General features: G+C 43.9%; 1 protein-coding gene and 1 non-coding gene across 2 annotated transcripts in view; both read right to left on the bottom strand.

Moving 5' to 3' along the window:
- WWOX (WW domain containing oxidoreductase) overlaps positions 1 to 22,106 on the bottom strand; it is a 1,106,560-nt gene that overhangs the window by 693,548 nt on the left and 390,906 nt on the right. The window lies entirely within an intron of this gene.
- LOC114807482 lies at positions 15,309 to 15,446 on the bottom strand. The gene has a single exon (XR_003755543.1). It is a non-coding gene; the product is annotated as a small nucleolar RNA SNORA7 (small nucleolar RNA).

Here is a 22,106-nt window from a genome sequence, read left to right as displayed (position 1 = left end):
TCAAATTTGAATACAGATTTCAAGATGATGATATTAATTTAGTGTGGTTTTGGAGAGCTATTTCCTTTTTGGTAACTTATGAAATAACTTTTGAGGTGATTAGTTGAAAAAGAAATTCAACTGTAGTAATGCCATTCTGGACTCTGGCCAGAATGTATATAATGTATATAAACATGGAACTATAAATTCAACAGTAGCACACATGGAAAGAAAAACTGAACACAAGCAAATGTTTATTGCTGATGTTTACAGAAAGGTTGGAAGCTATACTGATCACCGGGACTATATGCTCTGTGTAAGCCTGTCAATGGGCAGGGACTGTCTCTATCTGTTGCCCATTTGTACATTCCAAGCGCTTAGTACAGTGCTCTGCACATAGTAAGCACTCAATAAATACTATTGAATGAATGAATCAATACCTAAAGAGAAAGTCAACAGAACGTATTACACTGCCATTTTTCTGCAGTTGTATTTTTTAACAAAGAAAGTGAACATCATCAGACTTAAAGTACAAGTTTCCAGAGTCCTAGGGTTAAAAAAAAAAAAAAGGTTTCACAGTAGCTGTGTCGATTTCAGGGTTTTATCAACATTGATTTCAACCAATCTGGGGGGTAAAATTCAGAACTGAGAAAAACAGATCTCAATTAAGCAGGCTTTATCTATCCTTACTCTAATGAAAGCCAAGTTACAGTTATATTTTTAACAGAAATTTTTTCCACTTAATGAAGACATTAGCCAGGAGTTTTCAAAGTCACTTTACAAAAGAGCATTCAAGAGACATGAAAGTCAGTTTAAACTAAAAAGTATTTTTGAAGTCAATAAACAATTAAAGAACAATGAAAAGGCAGCCTTTGATCTCTTCTTAGTCTAAGGTCTTTAATTTCTGTTTTAATCTACTAGATGCAATAGACCTTGAATTCAGATACTTTTCACCTAGAGAGTACCTTAAGCTTACCTTGATTCTTTTTTTTATAAACTGTATTAATGTTCAGATCTCATTAACATGGATAAGTGTCAGCTGCAAGTCCTCCTACTGAAAAAGTTTAAAAATGATTTTCCATTCTATCTCTTTGAAAATAAAAAATAAAAAAAAAAGAAAATGGAATCTTTGGCTTTGAAATTCATGACAAGATCAAAGCCTATAATGCACATAGATTTTTCAAGGTATAAATTATTAATAACACAGGCAAACACATAACTGATCAATAGCATGGCCAAGAAATGATAAGCTAAGAGTCTCTCCATGGCTCTGTCCATAGCAGGTCTTATCCTAATTGGGACTTGTTTCAGACTCAGCTTTCACATAGTTGTGCCTGCCTCTGACCTGGTAATGGATGATTTGAGAACCCTTTTCAGACTCCACACCATGACAGAAAGGTGTTTCTGGCCAACCAGTAAAAAAAAAAAAAAATAGTTTCTCTGTATTGGACTAAAACACCATAGCGGGTAAAATGGTTCTTGAAGCAAATATTAACCTACTTCACATACTAGAAAAGATGGGATTTCTGTAAATTCAGATATACACTCCTGCCCTTTGTGCATTGAGAAAATACCAGCAACTTACATAAAATTGATTTTGCAAATTTGAAATCGACTTCCCCTTGTAAGGCCCGAGAAGACCCGTTTTTCTAAACAGCGTTCGTCTTGGGACTTTCTCATGCTTTCCTTTAAGGTCAGGTTTTAATCACCACAGCTTTCTATTTAATTTCGAAGAGAGGGCTCATTTTTCTCCAACACAGTTGAACAGGGCATTCTCAGGAGTCCCTCTCAAGAGCCACCCCAGGAAGAATAGCCACGAAGATGGCATTTAGTCCCAAATGTAATGAAGATTTTGGAATATGGCTACCTTCCCTGGCTAGGCAACCAATTCAAATCACAGGGACCTTACAACAAAAGGCAATTGGTGTTATATTTTCAGTCACCTCTGCCTGAGTAGTATGCAAATGATAGAAAAGAGGTAGAAAGCTCTGTATCTTTTAGAAACCATGAGCACATTTTGTACACATTATTTTTTGTTTCTGTTTAGATACCACTTCATCAAAGTGGGTGCTCTTTGCTTAGCAAAACCAAATTCATAAGGAATAAGCCAGACTACCCCAAAACATTCAGATAACAATTCCAATTATTCTAACTGTGAAGTTAGCCAATAAGAACTACATTTTCTCATTGGTTATGGCAATTCCTATAAGAAGAATCAAACGGAGCACTTCACCTATGACTTGACTAGCCTTGTATTGATTTAGACGGGCTCCGATGTGCATCGTCTAATCTACGATAAACCATTTACCGACTCTCTCAGTGCAATGACTAGCGGACTTAAATATTAGTTCCACTGTAGATTCTTTTAATGAAATGGTAGCTCTTTGGGCATAATGCTCTACCTGTGAATGTATTTATACTGGGACACAGTGTCAATATTAGGCAATTAAAAAATAACTTTGAGATGCTTTTAAAACACTGAGCTGATCTTCTGAACATAGGGGCATTGTCTAAATGCGCATTTATGGTACAAAATCATCCACAAGACTGACAGAATACAAACATCAAACCTAGGGAGAATTGATGCTCTACAAAGAGTCCAAAACAAGGAAATAGAAACACCCAGCTGAATGCACCAAGGCAGGGCTGTAGGGAACACATGTTAAGGCCATCAGGAGCGTAAAGAATGGTTCCTTAGGAGCCAGGGCACCGAGTGCTGCAGCAGCCTCCCTTGTTTTGGTTTTATTTTTATGCCTGTCTCCCCCTCTAGACGCTAAATTCCTGGAAGGCAGGGGACAAGTCTAACGACTCTTTGGTGCTGTCCTCTTCCAAGTGCTTAGGACAGTGTTCTGCATATCAACACAATCAGGTCTGAGCTCCCCAAAGTCACCCCTCCGCCTCTCCCCTCCCCTCCACCAACCCTCTCCCCTACTTTCCCATCCTTCCCTGCAGTATCCTCAGAGGAGATCTCCTCCCTCCTCGCAAGTGCCACCCCCTCCACCTGCGCCTCGGACCCCATTCCCGCTCACCTTCTTCAAACCATCGCCCCTGCCCTCCTACCTTCCTTAACTTCTATTTTTAACCACTCAATCTCCAATGGCTCCTTCCCATCTGCCTTCAAACATGCCCACGTCTCCCCCATCCTAAAAAAACCCGCTCTTGACCCCACTTCCCCCTCCAGTTATCGCCCTATCTCCCTACTACCCTTTCTTTCCAAAATCCTAGAACGAGTCATCTACAATCGATGTTTGGAATTCCTTAACTCCCATTCTCTCCTAGACCCCCTCCAATGTGGCTTCCGTCCCCTCCACTCTACCGCGACTGCTCTCTCTAAGGTCACCCATGACCTCCTTCTTGCCAAATCCAATGGCTCCTACTCCATTCTAATCCTCCTTGACCTCTCTGCTGCCTTTGACACTGTCGACCATCCCCTCCTCCTCCATACCTTATCTCACCTTGGCTTCACGGACTCCGTCCTCTTCTCGTTCTCCTCTTACCTCTCTGGCTGGTCATTCTCAGTCTCCTTCGCTGGCACCTCCTCCCCCTCCCATCCTTTAACTGTTGGAGTTCCTCAATGGTCAGTTCTTGGCCCTCTTCTGTTCTCCATTTACACTCACTCCCTTGGTGAACTCATTCACTCTCACGGCTTCGACTACCATCTCTACGCAGATGACACGCAGATCTACATCTCCACCCCGTCCTCTCCCCCTCCCTTCGGGCTCGCATCTCCTCCTGCCTCCAGGATGTCTCCACCTGGATGTTGGCCCGCCACCTAAAACTCAACATGAGCAAGACTGAGCTCCTCATCTTCCCTCCCAAACCCGGTCCTCTCCCAGACTTCCCTATCACCGTGGATGGCACGACCATCCTTCCCGTCTCTCAGGCCCGCAATCTCGGTGTCATCCTTGACTCATCTCTCTCGTTCACCCCACACATCCTATCCGTTACCAAGACCTGCCGGTTTCACCTTTACAATATCGCCAAGATCCGCCCTTTCCTCTCCACCCAAACCGCTACCTTACTGCTACGGGCAGTAAGCAGTTATATCCCGGCTAGACTACTGTGTCAGCCTTCTCTCTGACCTCCCTTCCTCCTCTCTCGGCCCGCTCCGGTCTATTCTTCACTCCGCTGCCCGGCTCATCTTCCTGCAGAAACGATCTGGGCATGTCACTCCCCTTCTTAAACAACTCCAGTGGTTGCCTATCAACCTCTGCTCCAAACAAAAACTCCTCACTCTAGGCTTCGAGGCTCTCCATCACCTTGCCCCTTCCTACCTCTCCTCCCTTCTCTCTTTCTACCGCCCACCCCGCACGCTCCGCTCCTCCGCCGCCCACCTCCTCACCGTCCCTCGGTCTCGCCTATCCCGCCGTTGACCCCTGGGCCTCGTCCTCCCACGGTCCTGGAATGCCATCCCTCCTCATCTCCGCCAAACTAATTCTCTTCCCCTCTTCAAAAACCTACTTAAAACTCACCTCCTCCAAGAGGCCTTCCCAGACTGAGCTCCTCTTCTCCCTCTACTCCCTCTACCACCCCCCCTTCACCTCTCCGCAGCTTAACCCTCTTTTCCCCCCATTTCCCTCTGCTCCTCCCCCTCTCCCTTCCCATCCGCTCAGCACTGTACTCGTCCGCTCAACTGTATCTATTTTCATTACCCTATTTATTTTGTTTATGAAATGTACATCGCCTTGATTCTATTTAGTTGCCATTGTTTTTACGAGATGTTCTTCCCCTTGACTCTATGTATTGCCATTGTTCTTGTCTGTCCGTCTCCCCCGATTAGACTGTAAGCCCTTCAAACGGCAGGGACTGTCTCTATCTGTTGCCGACTTGTTCATTCCAAGTGCTTAGTACAGTGCTCTGCACATAGTAAGCGCTCAATAAATACTATTGAATGGATATAATGAGGGCGCAATAAATGCCATTGATTGATTTTATAATTTCCCTTCCATCTGTTTCTGTTTGGAATGAAATTATATAACCCACACTGCTCTTTCCAAGTCTCCCCAAGTTAAGAATTCGGAACTGGCCAAGAGATCTAAGTGAGTGGCCATATTCCTTTTTAAAAAAAAAAATAAAAATACACAGACATTACTTCCCGAAGACTGTGTCACTTTACGATACTGTAGCTGGGGAAGCAGCTTGGCCTAGTGGAAAGAACACGGGCCTGGGAGTCAGAGGACCTGGGTTCTAATCCCAGCTCTGCCATTTGTCTGTTGTGTGATATTGGGCAACTTACTTATCTGTGCCTCAGTTTCCTCAACTGTAAACTGGGGATGAAAATACCTGTTCTCCCTCCTACTTAGACTGTGAGCTCCGTGTGGGACAGGGGCTCGGTCCGACCTGATTAACTCCTATCTACCCCAGCACTTAGAACAGCGTTTAGTAAGCGCTAAACAGATACCGTAATTATTATTAGTCAGACACTGAAGGAAGTGCTATTGGATGTTGCCATTCCAATGATGCACTAAATTCTTAAAGTCACTCTAGTTTTTATGTCGGGAAATATTAAAGAACGGGAAAATTGGGAAGCTTTGGGAAGTGGGAAATGTTGGGAAAGTTAAGCTGCTGTGACCTGCAGTCAATGCTATACAAACTCACAATCTTACAGAACTGTGGTGGTGTTTTTCCAACAGTTCTACTTTTACCCACTAATTGCATTTTATAAGTAGTGAATGTTTCACATCCTTTTCTAAGAATGTAAATATTAAACGGTAAGAGGTTGAGACATTTCTATTTCAATTAAGTGCTTCCATGCATTATGAAATACTAATTTACTCGCAGACTACTGTTTTTCAAAGACACTCTGTTTCTGTTCCTGAGAGAGAAAATATTTCATTGTGAAAGCTTACCAGCACTTTCTGAATTGCAGGAAGACATTTTTTCATAAAAAAGCAAACAGCTCAGCTTAGCAAAGACAAATACAACAGAAATTCAATGAGCCTCAGAGCAAAAAAGGCAAAGCCAAAGACAAGTGACGAAATTACTGTATTTTCAGTGCAATAGGAAAATACCCTACTACTTTTGCATAGGATATTGACAGGTGACATGCGCAACAAAAAGCAGTAGGCATGATAATGTCACTTTCAAACAGCGGTTTCTAAGTCCTTGGGTTCTGCTGCAAAGTGACTCATTTCTCCAAATTAATAAAGGGAAATGTAACTCATTCAGGTGGATCTGTAACTTCACACCAATTGATGGTAACTATAACATACGCCAGTTTGTATTAAGATGTTATTACACCTCTCCTGTTTTAATCCCCAATTATGACTTTATTAGTCCTACTTGGCAGTTCATCTGCTCCCACATCAGCTAAAGGGGACTTGGAGACAGACCTCTGATCTTCATGTTTCCGCTTCAGTGAGTGCTCAGCACAGTGGCTGTCATCTTGAGACATTGAGGAGGCAAGGCATTGCCTCTGCAAAGATAACTACACCTGACCTTACAACAATTTACTAAGGAAATACCTGCCTAATGGCAGTGTGAGTGCAGTTCCTTTCATACTCACAACGGCACTGCAAATTAGAGACAACAGGATAAATCTATGACCAGCTCACTAGACACTTCATTAAATCACTGTTCCCATGCCTTGTAGAGCACTAATAGAATCACAGCCCTCGTTAGCTACTGAATAAAAGATCAATCACATACTCTGAGAGCTCTTGCTACCAGCTTCCAGAGGAAACAAGGGAAGGGGGGAGAAAAAAAAGACATATTTAGGATCATCAGTAAGATCCTGAATGGCCTCACTGCAAGTTGCTTAAATTACCTTTTCAACAACTGACTCCAACTGTAATACTCAGAGGAACTTGTTAAGGCTGCTTTCAAAAACTGCTCTCTAATATATGACTACCAGACCCTGGTCAAAAGTTCATAATGTGCATATGTAAAAAGGTACTAAATTGCCTGAGGGCTAAAACCAGGGGAGTTTAATTGCAGCAAAATGCTGAAAATGGTCTGTTGAGGGTCTTTCTATTGGGATACTGCTGGCTCTGGCTGATTGAAGTATAGAACATAAATGCTCCCCAACAATATTTCCTTAAATGCCACTGAAATAGCCAGCAGTTGGTACTGCATGCATGTTGTGGCTAAATAAACATATTTTCCTCCCCTAAAATAAATAGTTTTAAGAACTGCTGCACCATGATTCTAACTCATAATGGATAAAGGGAAGACTCAGCAATAATAAATGCAGGATCATCCGTATCGCCTGAACAAAGCCCGCACTCTGGATTTGGACATGGGTTACAGTTCTGTTTATGGGTGTATTGCGGGATGAATTGGAGGGTGAAAGTCATGACTTGGTACATGATTTTTCCTTCCAATAATAACTAAAGGAGGCACTTGACTCCCCAGGCCAGGAGTCTTCAAATTAAATCATCTATAGGGGACTGATGAGCACTTAACCCCAGGCCGTGCTTTTTGGGTTTTGGTTTTGTTCGTCATCAACTGAGATTCTTCTTCTCATCTCTATTCCTTTTTCTATTACATTTTTCCCTGAAGTGCCTGTCTGACCATTGAATGAATGAATCTCCAGGTGCAGTCACAACTCCCTGTTTTGTTAATGCCAGACCAGTAGGTGACGATTCCGAATTCTTAGGGATGTTTTGGCTCTTGAGTCCAAAACATGCTATCACGCAAGATAAAGTACAAAATGCTTCTGGTTAAAAACGGAGACACGACCTTCTTCCTTCTCCCCCACTAATTCTACTATCGATACAGGCATACAACTATGACCAATTTTGCTCTAGACAGCCATTCTGCCTGCATGAGATAGCATGTTTTGAGCGCCCACTGGCTGCAGGGGTACCGTACCAAATGCTGGGTGAAAACACGCAGATTCATTCACTCGTATTTATTGAGAGCTTACCGTGTGCAAAGCACTGTACTGAGCATTTGATGCCGATGATAATTCAGCCACCGTCCCTTGGATTGTGAGCCAAACAACATCCCAAACAGCTCATTTTTGTTTGCATTCTGTGCATTTGTCTTTGTCTTTTAAGTTACTTTTGTGTTTTACTGCTTCATCACTCCTTATGTGTCTGTCACCAGTCCCCTCTCCCTCCTAAGAATCTTAAATTTTGACACCCTTGAGGGCCAGGGACCGTGTGTAATTTCCACCTCCATACACTTTGCCAGCACGCAGTACAGTGGTCTACACACGGTAAGCATGTAATAAATTCTCCCAAATTCTCCCAAATTCCACCCCTCCTCACTTTCCCATCACTGTTGACAATGCCTGCACCCTCCCCAGCAATCAGGCCTGCGATCGTGGCCCTCTCCTTGACTCCTCTTGCCCTCCTTCAACTCCCATATGTAGTCAATCATCAAATCCTGCCGGCCCTTTCTTCACAACATCTCCAGCATCTGTATCAGCCTCCTCTCTGACCTCCCTACCTCCAGCCTCTCCCCTCTCGAGTCCTCCATACTTCACTCTGCTGCCAGATTATTTTGCCCATGTCTCCCCATGCCTAAAAAAAAAATCCTCTAAAGGTTTCCCTTTCTGCTCTGCATCAAGCAGAAGCTCCTGACCACGAGCATCAAGGCACTCACACAGCTCTTTCATCAAAGCACCGTGGCTCAGTGGAAAGAGCATGGACTTGGGAGTCAGAGGTCATGGGTTCGAATTCAGCTCTGCCACTTGGCAGCTGTGTGACTATGGGGAAGTCACTTAACTTCTCTGTGCCTCAGTTACCTCATCTGTAAAATGGGGATGAAGACTATGAGCCTCACGTGGGATAACCTGATTACCCTTTATCTACCCCAGCGCTTAGAACAGTGCTCTGCATATAGTAAGCACTTAACAAATACCAACATTATTATTATTATTATTATTATTGACTTATACTAACTGTGGTATTTGTTAAGTATGTACTATGTGCCAAGCACTGGGGCAGACACAGGATAATTAGACTCTACATGGGCCCACACTCTAAATAGGGGGAAGATTGGGTATCGAATCCCCATTTTGCAGATGAGGCAACAGAGGCAGAGAGAAGTGAAGTGGCTTGCCCAAGGTCGCAGAGCCAAGTGCCGGAGCCAGGATCAGTACCCAGGTCCTCCAATTCCCAAGCCCGAGCTCCTTCTACTAGGCCATGCTGCTTTCCTTGCTCTTCTCCCAATACAACACAGCTAACGTGCTTCGCTCCTCTCAAGCCGACCTACTCGCTGTGTCGTGTTCTTGTCTCGCTCCTTGCCTCTTGCTCGTGTCTGAAAGTCCCTCTTCCTTCACACCCAACAGACCACTGCTCTCCCTCTTCAAAGCCCTTCTGAAGTCGCATCCCTTTCAGCGGCCTCTCATCTCCCCACCTTATTTTCCACCTCGTGTCGCTTCGTCACTTCCCCAGTACCACTCCCTCTCCCCACTCACACACCCAGGTACTGCTTATGTACACTGTACATATCTTTAAACTTTTTTTCTTCCACCTCCCTATAATTTGTTTTCATGGCTGTCTCCCCCCCTAGATTGTAAGATCTCACCCATCCTATCCCAACTGCATTACTGCATCAGCATCCTTTCTGACCTCCCAACCTCCTGTCTCTCCCTACTTCAATCTATACTTCACTCTGCTGCCCGGATTATCTTTCCACAGAAACACTCTGGGCATGTCACACACCCGCCCCCCCCACCTCAAAAATCTCCAGTGGTTGTCTATCAACATCCGTATCAAGCAAAAACTCCTCACTATTGGCTTCAAAGCTCTCCATCACCTTGCCCCCTCCTACCTCACCTCCCTTCTACCCTTCTATATCCTAGCCCGCACACTCTGCTCCTTTGGTGCTAACCTCCTCTGGTGCCTCGATCTCGCCTTTCTCACCGCTGACCTCTGCTCCACATCCTACCTCTGGCTCAGAATGCCCTCCCTCCTCACATCTGCCAAACAATCACACTTCTCCCCTTCAAAGCCCTACTGAAGCTCACCTCCTCCAAGAGGCCTTCCCAGACTAAGCCCCCTTTTCCTCAGATCCCTCTTCCCTGCCCATTGCCCCCACTCTCTCCCTTTGCTCCACCCCCCCGCCCCACAGCACTTACGTATATATGTACACATCTATAATTCGATTTATCTACATTAATCCCTGTTTACTTGTTTTGATGTGAATATATCTATAATTCTATTTATTTATAATGATGCTATTGATGCCTGTTTACTTGTTTTGATGTCTGTCTCCCCACTTCTAGACTGCGAGCCCATTGTGGGCAGGGGTTGCCTCTCTTTATTGCTGAATTGTACTTTCCAATCACTTAGTACAGTGCTCTGTACACAGTAAGTGCTCAAAAAATACGATTGAATGAATGAATGAGTGACTGGAGGGACCACGTCAACTAATTCTACTGTGCTCTCCCAATCGGTCAATTAATCGCATTTATTAAGCACTTACTGTGTGCAGAGCACTGTACTAAGCACTTGGGAGAGTACAAGATAGCAGCATAGCAGAGTTGGTAGACACATCCACTGCCCACAACGAGCTTACAGTCTAGAGGTGGAGACAGACATTAATATAAATTATAGATATGTATATAGCGTTTGTAACAGTGCTTTGCTAAGAACTGAATGAACTTAATGAAATATGCAAAATCAACAGCTGAGTAATGGCAGGGGACATCTGGAGCATTCAGCAATCCACAATGCCCAGATAAGTGCCAGGTATTTTGGTGCGCGTTGCCCGGCTGCAAAACCCACTCGTTCGTGGCACATGCTGGTATGAGATTAGCAGAATAAAGAGGGGTAGAAAGCTTTCTCTTACTCATCCTCAAGACCCAGCTTAGGGTTGTCCTCAAAAGGTCCAGCCATTGACCGATCCTGCCCAGGGAGTCTTTCCTCCTTCTTCCTTGCACTGGAGTTGCACTTTACCCAGGACCATGTAAATTATTGATCTGGGCCTGCAAGTAAGCAACTTCCACTTCTCTTCCAAACCCAAGCGGCTCTCCAGCCGAGAATGACCAGTTCAGCACCTGACTGCTTTTCTTGTCCAAAACCAAACCAGCTCTTCACTCCCCAATGGGATGAGATTGGTCCTACTCCACTAACTTGTTCCAATAACTGCCCTTCCTTGAATGTCAAAATAATTCCAAGTTATGAAAGTTCACAGGCAGGAAGATTAACTACTCCCTCAAAGAACCTTCCAGCTTGAATAAAATAAGGATTTGAAAAGAATACAAGAGTGAAGTGTTTGCAATTTACTTCCTTCTCTCTTTGTTCATAGACCTGTTTGATGTTGCAGATAGATCAGTCACCCTGCAGGGTGGAATTTGGAAGACTGATAGAGGAACCCTCCTAACCATTTGCTACTTGCAAGTGACCCGTAAAATCTGATTTTGAAAGATTCCCACAAGCACTTTCCCTTAGATTAATTCTTCCTCCGCAATCAGTTGTACCAATCAATAGATTCTATCGTATTTCTTGAGTGCTTACTGTTTTCAGACCACTGTACTAAGTGCTTGAGAGGGCACAGTACAACAATGAAGAAGCTAACTCTAAACCTTGCTGAATATTATTCTGATCATTCGAAAGTCACCTATAGTCTCAAAGGTCACCAATGATCTCCTTCTTGCCAAATCCAACAGTCTCTACTCCATCCTAATCCTCCTTGACCTCTCAGCCGCCTTCGACACTGTCAACCACCCCCCTTTCCTGAAAACATTCTCCAACCTTGACTTTGCTGATGCTTTCCTTTTCTGGTTCTCTTCCTATCTCTCTGGCCACTCATTCTCAGTCTCACAGGCTCCTCCACTGCCTCCCACCCTGTAAATGTGGGAGTCCCTCAAGGACAGTTCTGGGTCCCATCTATTCTCCAACTACACCCACTCCCTTGGAAAACTCATTCACTCCCACAGCTTCAACTACTATCTTTATGCAGATGATTCCCAAATCTATGTCTCCAGCTCTGATCGCTCTCCTCCTTTGCAGTCTCACATTTCCTCCTGCCTTCAGAACATCTCTACGTGGATGTCCTGCCAACATGTCAAATTGAAGATGCCCAAAACAGAACTCCTTATCCTCCTACCAAAACCCTGTCCTCCTGATAATTTTCTCATCAATGTAGACAGCACCACTATCCCTCTTGCCCACTACCTTGGCATTATCCTCGACTCATCTCTCTCATTCAACCCACATATTCAATTTGTCACCAAACCCTGTTGGTTTCACCTTCACAAAATCGCTAAAATCCACCTTTCCTCTTCATTCAAATTGCTACCATGTTAATCTAAGTACTTATCCTAACCCCCCTTCATTACCGCGTCAGCCTCCTGGCTGACCTCCCTGCCTCCTGTCTTACCCCATCCCAGTCCACACTTCATTCTGTTGCCCGGATCATTTTTCTACGAAACTCTTCAGTCCATGTTTCCCCACTCCTTAAGAACCTCCAGTGGTTGCCCATTAACAACCACATTAACCAGAAACTCTTTGCCATCGGCTTTAAAACACTTAAACACCTTGCCCCCTCCTACCTTACCTCGCTGCTTTCCTACTACAGCCCAACCCACACATTTCACTCCTCTAACGCCAACCTATTCACTGCCCCTCAATCTCACATATCTCGCCGCCGACATCTCGGCCACATCCTGCCTCTCACCCGGAATGCCCTCCCTCTTAATATCCAACAGACCATCACTCTCCTCATTTTCAAAGCCTTATTCAAAGCCCAACTCAAGAGGCCTTCCCCAATGAAGCCCTCATCTCCTCTCCTCCTTCTCCCTTCTGCGTCACCCCTGAACTTGGAACTGCCCCCATTATTCACCACTCCCACAGCATCTGTGTATATATTTGTAATTTATTTATTTATATTAATGTCTGTCTCCCCCTTAGGCTGAAGCTCACTGTAGGCAGGGAATGTGACTACCAATTCTGCTATACTGTATTCTCCCAAGTGCTTAGTAAAGTGCTCTGCAGACCTTACGTGTTCAATACAATTGATTGATTGAATAGTATTTATTGAGCGCCTACTGTATGCAAAGTATTGTACTAAGCACTTGGGAGACTGCAGTTATTAGACATGATCTGTACCCTCAAGAAGTTTTCCATCTAGCTGGGGAGAGATACTAAAGTAAATTACAGATATGAGAAGTTAGAGAGAATATCAGCTATGGACTTCAGTGCTACAGGGGTTTGTGAGTATTTAAGCTTTTGGCAGGCATGAAAGTGCTGATGTGGGAGTTGGGGGATTTAAGGTGGGGAGTTTAGAAATTAATCGGGGATTTCCTACTGAGATTCATAAATGTAGATATTAAATATGCATTCATTTCAAGAGCCTGCATTCCACCATTCCCTTTTCTGCTGTCCAAAGAAAACCTGGGATTCAAGTACAATTTCAACTCCATCAATGAAATGGCCTCATCTAGGGTCACTGCTGTGTAAGATCTCACAGATATTCTATAAAGAATTTGTTCCCCTAAGATGGAGAGGGTTGGGGTGGAGGGGAGTGGGGGGGATAGAGAGAGAGAGAGCCCGACCTAATTGCTTTCCTTTCTGTAAATCTAATGTAACTTTCACCCTGGCGAATTCTCTCTCTCTCCACACACACATACACTCTCTCTCTCTCTCTCTCTCTCTCTCTCTCTCCCTTTCCCCACTGAATTGATCAAACAGTGTTGCTGCTTTGACTCGCTCAGTTGGAAATCACTAACTTGCAAAACACTTGGACCCGATTAAACGCCCACATGATGTGCAGAGATTTAAACACGTAGGCTCCTGAGTACGAAAATGACCCAGTCTTTTCATAAAGTCAGCCGAAACATTTTCCTGGAAGGTAACCCCTCAGCAGGTTGTTTGGCTCTAGTGTCCATAGCAGTAGTAAGTAGTAGCCACATTTATTGGTAAAGTACACTGTACTAAGCACTTGAGAGGTAAAGAATAATTGAGTGACAGGTTTCCGACCCAAGAGGAGTTTGCACTCTAACGGGAGACAGGCATACAAAATTTACAAAGAGAGTGGTCATAATAGCAAATCTTCTCAGCATCAAAAACACTACCTTCCCTGTCTCTCAAGCCCATTAACAATAGCATTATTCTTGACTCCTTCCTCTATTTCAATCCCCGTATTTAGTCAGTTGCCAAATCCTGCCAGCTCTGCCTCCACAATATTTCCAACATCTGCCCCTTCCTCTCCATCCAAATGGCCAACACGCCGATCCAGGTGCTTGTAATATCCCTGTTGGAATATTTCATCAGGTGCCTCATTGATCTCCCTGCCTCCAGTCCATACCTCATTCGGCTGCTCAAATTATTTTATCTAAAACAGCATTCTCCACACGTCTCCCCATTCCTTAGAAACCTCTAATGGTTCTCCCACTACAGCCCAGTTCCACTCTTCACTCCTCTCATGCGAACTTACTCACTGCCTGGTTCTCATCTCTCTTGTCACTGACCTGTGCTCCCCCCACCCCACCTTCCACCTCCCTGTCTGCAAAGATCTCCCCACTCATATCCAACAGACCACGGCTCTTTCCTTCTTCAGAGCCCTTGTGAAATCACGGCTCCGCCAGAAAGGCCTTGCATGATTAATTCTAATCTCACACTTTATATTCCCCAACTGCCCCTCTGGCCCTTTCGCGCCACCTAAACACTTAAGGACTCATAACTCCCCACAGCACTTATTCCCATATCTTACAATTATTTCCTCCTCTCTGCAAATTATTTTAGTGTCCACTTCCCCCACTAGATTGAGGGCAGGGATCATGTATACTAATTCTACTGTACCCTTCCAACAAGCCCTTGCTACAGTGTTCTGCATACAGTAGCTACTTAGGTGCTTCAGCTTTACTTGCCCCCTCCTACCTCGCCTCCCTGATTTCCTATTACAACTCAGCCCACACACTTCACTCCTCTAACACCAACCAACCTACTCACCGTACCTCGATCTCATCTATCTCTCCACCAACCCCTTGCCCACATCCTCCCCTCTGGCCTGGAACGCCCTCCCACTCTGTATCCGACAGACCACAACTTTGCCTACCCTTCAGAGATTTACTAAAATTGCATCTCCTCCAAGGGGTCTTCCCCAACTAAGCCCTCATTTCCCCTAATCCTTGTCTCTTCCGCTTCGCTCATGCACTTGGACCTCTACCCTTTAAGCACTTGATATTCGCCCCACTGTACTTAAGTACATCCTGCCTTAGGCTGTCAAGTCGTCTCCGGCCCATAGCGACGTCATGGACGTGTTTCTCCCAGAACGCCCCACCTCCACCTGCTATCATTCTGGTACTGTAACCATCGAGTTTTCTTGGTAAAAATATGGAAGTGGCTTACCACTGCCTCCTTCCACACAGTAAACTTGAGTCTCCGCCCTCGACTCGCTCCCATGCCGCAGCTGCCTAGCATAGGTAAGTTTTGACTTGCAGTAGATTGCCTTCCACTCGCTAGCCACTGGCCAAGCTAGGAATGGAATGGATAGGCCTCTGCTTGACTCTCCCTCCTGTAGTCGAGACTTGTAGAGTACTGGAAACTCTCCAGGTGCTACCCTGAGAGAGGACTTACGTACGTAGCCATAATTTATTTCCATCGCTGACTCCCACTCTAGACTCTAAGCTCCTTGTGGGCCGAGGAATGTGTCTGCCAAGTCAGTTGTATTGCACTCTCCTAAGCACTTAGAACAGTGCTCTGCACACAGTAAATACCACTGATTGAATTGCTGGGGAAATTCCAAAATTGGTCTGATGATTTTTAAATAGATTGGGATATTATGGTCTCTGCATCTTCTTAGCTCAGGGGTTCAAATTCAGAATTCTCATTGCAAACCAAATGTTGTCCCACTCCAACACCACTCCCGAACCTTTTTGGTTCCATGCCATATCTGAGGCTGCATTTCAAATGATCACTAACAACTCACTGCAATAGCATTTCTCTAATTCTTGGCGGAATACAATTACAATGTTTCGGTGGAGTTTTCAGAAACAATTTGAAAGCTGGAAATGAAATTAATTTCTTACCAGAGGTATTCAGAGTGATGCTCAAGAGTAAGCAAAAAAAAAAAACCCAACCCAAATCTGGATACACCATCCATTTGTGACAAAATGCTATTTCAGTAGCAGTATTTATTAAGTGCCTGTTGTATGCAGAGCACTGCATGAAGCACTGGGAAAGAGTAGACAAGTGGGAATTAGACAGAGACCTTGTCCCTTGAGGGACTCACAATCAAATTCCGCTTCCACAGCTTGGTACTACACTCTGGCCATCCATTATACAACACATCTCAATATTTATCATTATCTCTGCCTAAGATAATGCTTATTGGCATTTTTGTTTTGAGATTCCCCAAAGTGCTTTATAAATACTGGTGAAAAATCAGCATTCTTTGAGGTCTGCCTAGTCCCAGATCATTTGCACCGCTTTTACATTTTTGGATAACAATAAATTTTAAAAAATCAACTTTTTTGTATGATTTATAGCTATGGATAGAAATGAGGCTGATGATGTGGGTGGGAAACAAATACGAAAAAGATCAACAGGGATGAAAATAAAGAGAGGCCTATCCAAAAGGGATTTTGATGAGTGTTTTATGAATCAGGTGAAGCATCTGAAGCCCAAAATCGATCAAAATATCACAGTACACATAGACTAAGAAAGAAGGGGACAAAAGTCAACTCTACCAAGACAGAACCTTCACCTCTCCAGTAAACAAGAAACTTAAAACACTGGTCCTTCTTGAACTCCCTGGGTCTATATCACACATATCCAACTCCTTGATGGCAGTACAAACATCACCCACGATGCAACCGGGGTATTTTTTCTCAAAACAATGGCTTTGTCATTGATGCTGCCTGCCCACTCTATGTAGTCTGTGTGCTTGGATATGCGACCTTGGGGCATCTGATCCTCGCCCCACTCTCAACCCCACAGTACCTATGTACATATCTTTAAGTTATCAATTACTCAGTTATATTAATGTCTGTCTCCCCTTCTAGAATGCCGGCTCATCGTGGGTCAGGGAAGATGTCTGCCAACTCTGTTGTATCAAACTCTCCCAAGTGCTCAGTAAAGTACTCTGCATATAATAAGTGCTCAATAAATACCAATGATTGACTATTGATCCATAGTTTTATGGCCATTTCACAATGCGTGCAACCCTGAGATGCCAACAGCCATCATTGCTGAAGTACCCCAAGATCTGCAAGCCCAACACCTAATATTTCATCCAGTCGGAACAGTAAATCAATTTCCTTCCTTTGCCCCGTTCCCTTCCTGCTCTCCCCCGTTTCGAGCTGTTTTCTGCCACCGCTCTCCTCCTCCACTCCCCCACCTTTCCCACAAGGGTGTGGTGCCCTCACACTCAGAATGACTTGCCAAGCACCTTAAATTCAATATTTCCCTAACTGAATTCCTCAGTCTCCCTCTTAAACCGTCTCCTCTGTCTGACTTTTACATCAATGTCAACACCACTATCATTCTCCCTGACCTAGAAGCAGAGATTTTTGCCTTCTCTTTGTCATTTATCTCCCACAGTCGTTCCGTCTCTAAATCTCGCTGGTCCTTCCTCGATATCACCGGATGGATCTGTTCCTTCTTCTCCACCCTTACTACCACCTGGCTAAGTGGAAAGAGCACGGGCTTTGGAGTCAGGGCTCATGAGTTCGAATCCCAGCTCTGCCACTTGTCAGCTGTGTGACTGTGGGCAAGTCACTTCACTTCTCTGTGCCTCAGTTACCTCATCTGTAAAATGGGGATTAAGACTGTGAGCCCCACGTGGGACAACCTGATTCCCCTTTGTCTACCCCAGCGCTTAGAACAGTGCTCGGCACATAGTAAGCGCTTAACAAATACCAACATTATTATTATTAAGTGCTCATCATCTCCTAGCCAGATAACTCTAACAACCTTCTTACTCTTTCAGTTTACTGATTGAGCGCTTACTATGTGCAGAGCATTGCATTAAGTGCTCAGCAGGGTACTCATCTGGCCACCACAAGCCTCTCTCCTCTCTATTCAGTCTCTCATACAACTGCCTTATCAATCAATGGTATTTCTCTTCACCTCATCATCTTTCTAAATTCCTCATCAGAACACATCAGAAATGGCTACCCATTTCTTTTCACATCAAATGAAAACTTCTGTACTTTGGCTTCAAAGCTCTTCATCAGCTGCCTCCATCTTGATGATGATGATGACGATGGTATTTGTTAAGCTCTATGTGCCCAGCACCGTTCTAAGCGCTGGGGTAGATACAAGGTAATCAGGTTGGACACAGATCCTGTCTCATGTGGGGCTCATGGTCTTAATCCCCATTTTACAGCTGAGGTAACTGAGGTACAGAGAAGTGAAGTTACTTGCCTGAGGCCACACAGCAGACACGTGGCAGAGCCGGGATTAGAACCCATGACCTTCTGACTCCCAGGCCCATGCTCTATCGACTACACCATGCTGCTTCTCTTAAATCTATCTTGTTGTATCCAGCTCACCCTCTTCAGTAACCCCAAGCTAACTTTCTAACTATACTTTGCTCACAAATCTCTCACATAAAACCTACAGATATGCCTCTTTCCCCCCTACCCCCAACCCCCCGGCACACCTCCATATGGACTCTCCACCCTCCCCGGCCACCTTGCCACCTTAAAATGTCACTTTGTTCAGAAGATATTCCCTGATTAACCCGCACCTTCCTAGTCATGTTGTTCAATCAGTCATTTTAGCATGCATGTATGTTTGTTCATCATTTAATTGCCTACTTTTGTGTTTATCATTTGAATCTACATTTTATTCTTCCTATTGTATGTTTGGAAATTTGGGGCTAATTTCTTCCCCACTGTAAGCTACTTAAGGACAAGGGCACTGTTTTACTTCTCTTTATGTTCCCCAAGTACTTAGTGCAAAACTAGATTATAAGCTTCTTGGGGGCAGGGATCATGTCTACTTACTCTGTTGTTCTCTGCCAAGATTATGTACAGAGCTCTACTCACGGTAAGTACTCAATAAATACCACTGATTGATTTGCAGTCAGCAGGTATTCAATAAATCAGTTAACGATGGTCTGAAATGAATGATTTTCTAGAAAAATTGGGCTGGTACCTTCATTTCTGCTATAGCATGTGTTCTCACTAAGCAGTTTCGCTGTAACATGATGACATAAATGGGGAATATTTTCCCCACAACAATACATCTGTTCTGGTATCACATGATCTACAAACTGGGGCAAGCAGGAAGAAATGGCTATATGTGTGTACTGGTCAAGGCTTAATACCGTTACGCTTTCCAGCCTCTACCTCAGTCCTACTGCATTGTATTGCACAGTTTATTGTGTTCCTTTGAGTTTTAGCAACTTTACAATAATTACTGCATTCAAATCGTACTGAATGGCAAGGATGCAAGCATTCTGCTACTGACGGGCATGACGGTAACAAAGAAATTTGTTTGGAAAAATATAAGTCACCCCACAGAAACCACTCTCTCCAAGGTCATCTACCCTAATCCTCCTCACCCTTTCAGCTGCCTTCAACACTGTCGACCACTGCCTTCTACTGGAAACAGGATCCAACCTCAGCTTCACTGGCACTGTCCTCTCCTGGTCCTCCTCCTATCACACTGGCCGCTCATTCTCAGTCTCTTTTGTGGGCTCCTCCTCTGTCACCCACTCCCTAACTGTGGGGGTCCCTCATGGCTCAGTTCTAGGTCCCCTTCTATTCTCCATCTACACCCACTCCCTCGGTGAATTCATTCACTCTTATGGCTTCAAACTACCACTTCTATGTGGACGATTCCCAAATCTACATTTCGACCTCTTTGCAGTCTCACATTTCCCCCTGCTTTCAAGACATCTCTACTTGAATGTAATGTTATTGAAGGCACATCTCCTCCAAGAGGCCTTCCTTGACTAAGCCCTCATTTCCTCTTTTTCCACTCTCTTCTGCTTTGCCCTGACTTGCTCCCTTTATTCATCACCACCAGTCCAGCCCCACAGCAGTTATGTACACATCCATAATTTATTTATTTATATTAATGTCTGTCTTCCCTTCTAGACTGTAAGCTTGTTATGGGCAGGGAATGGGTCTGTAATATTGTTGTGTTGTACTCCCCCAAGCGCTTAGTACAGTGTCCTGCACACGGTAAGTGCTCAGATATGATTTATTGATGGATCATGTTGGTGTATTTGAACAATCTACATGATTACTTTGGTGCAATTTTTCCATAAAGTGAGGTTTTTCACAAATACAATCCCCAAGTTACAGAGCTCCCTGTAAGTCTTTTTTTGGTATTTATTGAGTGCTTTTTACTATGTGCAGACCACTGTGCTAGTCATTCATTCAATCCTATTTATTGACCACTTACCGTGTGCAGAACACTGTAGTATGTGCTTGGAAAGTACAATTCAGCCACAAAGAGAGACAATCTCAAATGTCCAAAGGTCATAGATCCAAGGGTGTAGACGACACAGAAGGGAGAACGAACCGGGAAAAAGAGGGCTTAATCGGGGAAAGCCTCTTGGAGGAGCTGTGACTTTAATAATGTTTCAAAGCTGGGGAGAGTGGTGGCCTGGCATATATGGAGGGGGAGGGAGATCCAGGCTTGGGGAAGGATGTGGGAAAAGGGTTAGCAGAGAGACTGATGAGATTGGGGCACAGTGAGTAGACTGGCACTAGGGGAGCAAAGTCTGTGGGCCAGCCAGTAGAGGAGATGAGTGAGGTGAGGTAGGATGGGGCAAGATGACTGAGTGCTTTAAAGCCAACGGTAAGGGGCTTCTGTCTGATGCGGAGATGAATGGGCAGTCATTGGAGGTTCTCAAGGAGTGGGGCGACGTGAACTGAACATTTGTGTTAAAAAATGATCCGGGCAGCAGAGTGAAGTATGGACTGGGGTGTGGAGAGACAGGAGGCGGGGAGGTCAGAAAAGAGACACATGCAGTAGTCAAGGAGGGAAAGGATGCCATATCTGCCATAATGCAGTAATTGTGTGCTTGAAGAACCTTGATTTATGGGAAGATCATATGATCCCCAGAACAGATCCTTGTATTGTATTGTAACACTAACACTTCTACTGTATTGTAGCCAAATTGTGTAATGAAAACACATGATATAATAGAAATTACACATAGGTAAAACATTAGGATGAACCTAAGGAAATTGACCTTACTTTTTTTTTTTATTAAAGGTCATCGTAATCATGCCTTTAACCTTCTTTTCCTCCCTCCTGCTCAGGCCTGGTTGCTTTCTGTAGCACCTATGGCAGAGAGCAAATATTCTGTAAAAATCCAAGCTGAATACCTGACACTCTATCAGATAAGTCAGAAGTCTGCACAGGATCCACTGATTTAGGTTGACTGTCTACACTGACTGAATTCACAAAGAAACTGCCAACTCTCAGCTTCATTTTCTGTTATGAAAATCTGACTTTCCAGTTCTAGTATAATTTTAGCACAGTCCTTCGGCTGACAAGACTTACAGACTGTCATTAAAGGATGACATGTCCTGTGTCAAAGGAGAGAAATGATGCCTTGAAATCAGGGAAAAAAAATGCCATTAGTGTGGAAAAATACTGTCCATGTTCCCTTCCATTTTCATCCAGAATACCCCAGCAAATATTCTGTTCTTATAAGTTAGAACTAAGAGGAAAACCAAAGACGGAAACTCCACTATTTGTGTAATTTGATAATATCCGAAACCCAATTCCCTGATTCTTGTATATCTTTTTTAAAAATATCTCAATGCCTTCTGTAAACCATACTTATTCAAGAATGTTAATGTAGATATTTCCAAAATATAGTTAACAAGTCATTTCAACTAGAGAAAGTCTTACAGAGATGAATGGCATAGTGCACAAAAAAGGCATAGAAATACACTTTGAAGAAAAGCTGACAGTTATGGCCTCCACCTGCCTAGAACTTTTAAAGTGAAAACAGTTTCCACATTTTGTAACAAATTCTAAAAATATTAAGAAAACATTATGCAGTTCTCAACAGTTGATATACTATATTTTTTTTGGACACCACCCATTCATTGGGGGCCCGGGGCGGGGGAACATTTCTCTGAAAGAAGGAACTTTAGCTCAGATTACTTGGACACTCTTGCTATTTAGTCTTCCTTTCTTGTGAGGTCAGAAGAGATTTCTCCGAGTATTTCAAATAAATAAGCTCTCCAGCTGAACAAACACTATACATTCTGTTGGATAACTTTGGATTCTTAAAGAGCATTTGGCTTTTCAAAA

Source organism: Ornithorhynchus anatinus, chromosome X2 (assembly GCF_004115215.2).
Source record: "Ornithorhynchus anatinus isolate Pmale09 chromosome X2, mOrnAna1.pri.v4, whole genome shotgun sequence".
NCBI classification, from domain to species: Eukaryota; Metazoa; Chordata; class Mammalia; order Monotremata; family Ornithorhynchidae; genus Ornithorhynchus; species Ornithorhynchus anatinus.
The sequence above is the reverse complement of the archived record's forward strand: the minus strand, read 5'-3'. Positions and strand labels throughout refer to the sequence as shown.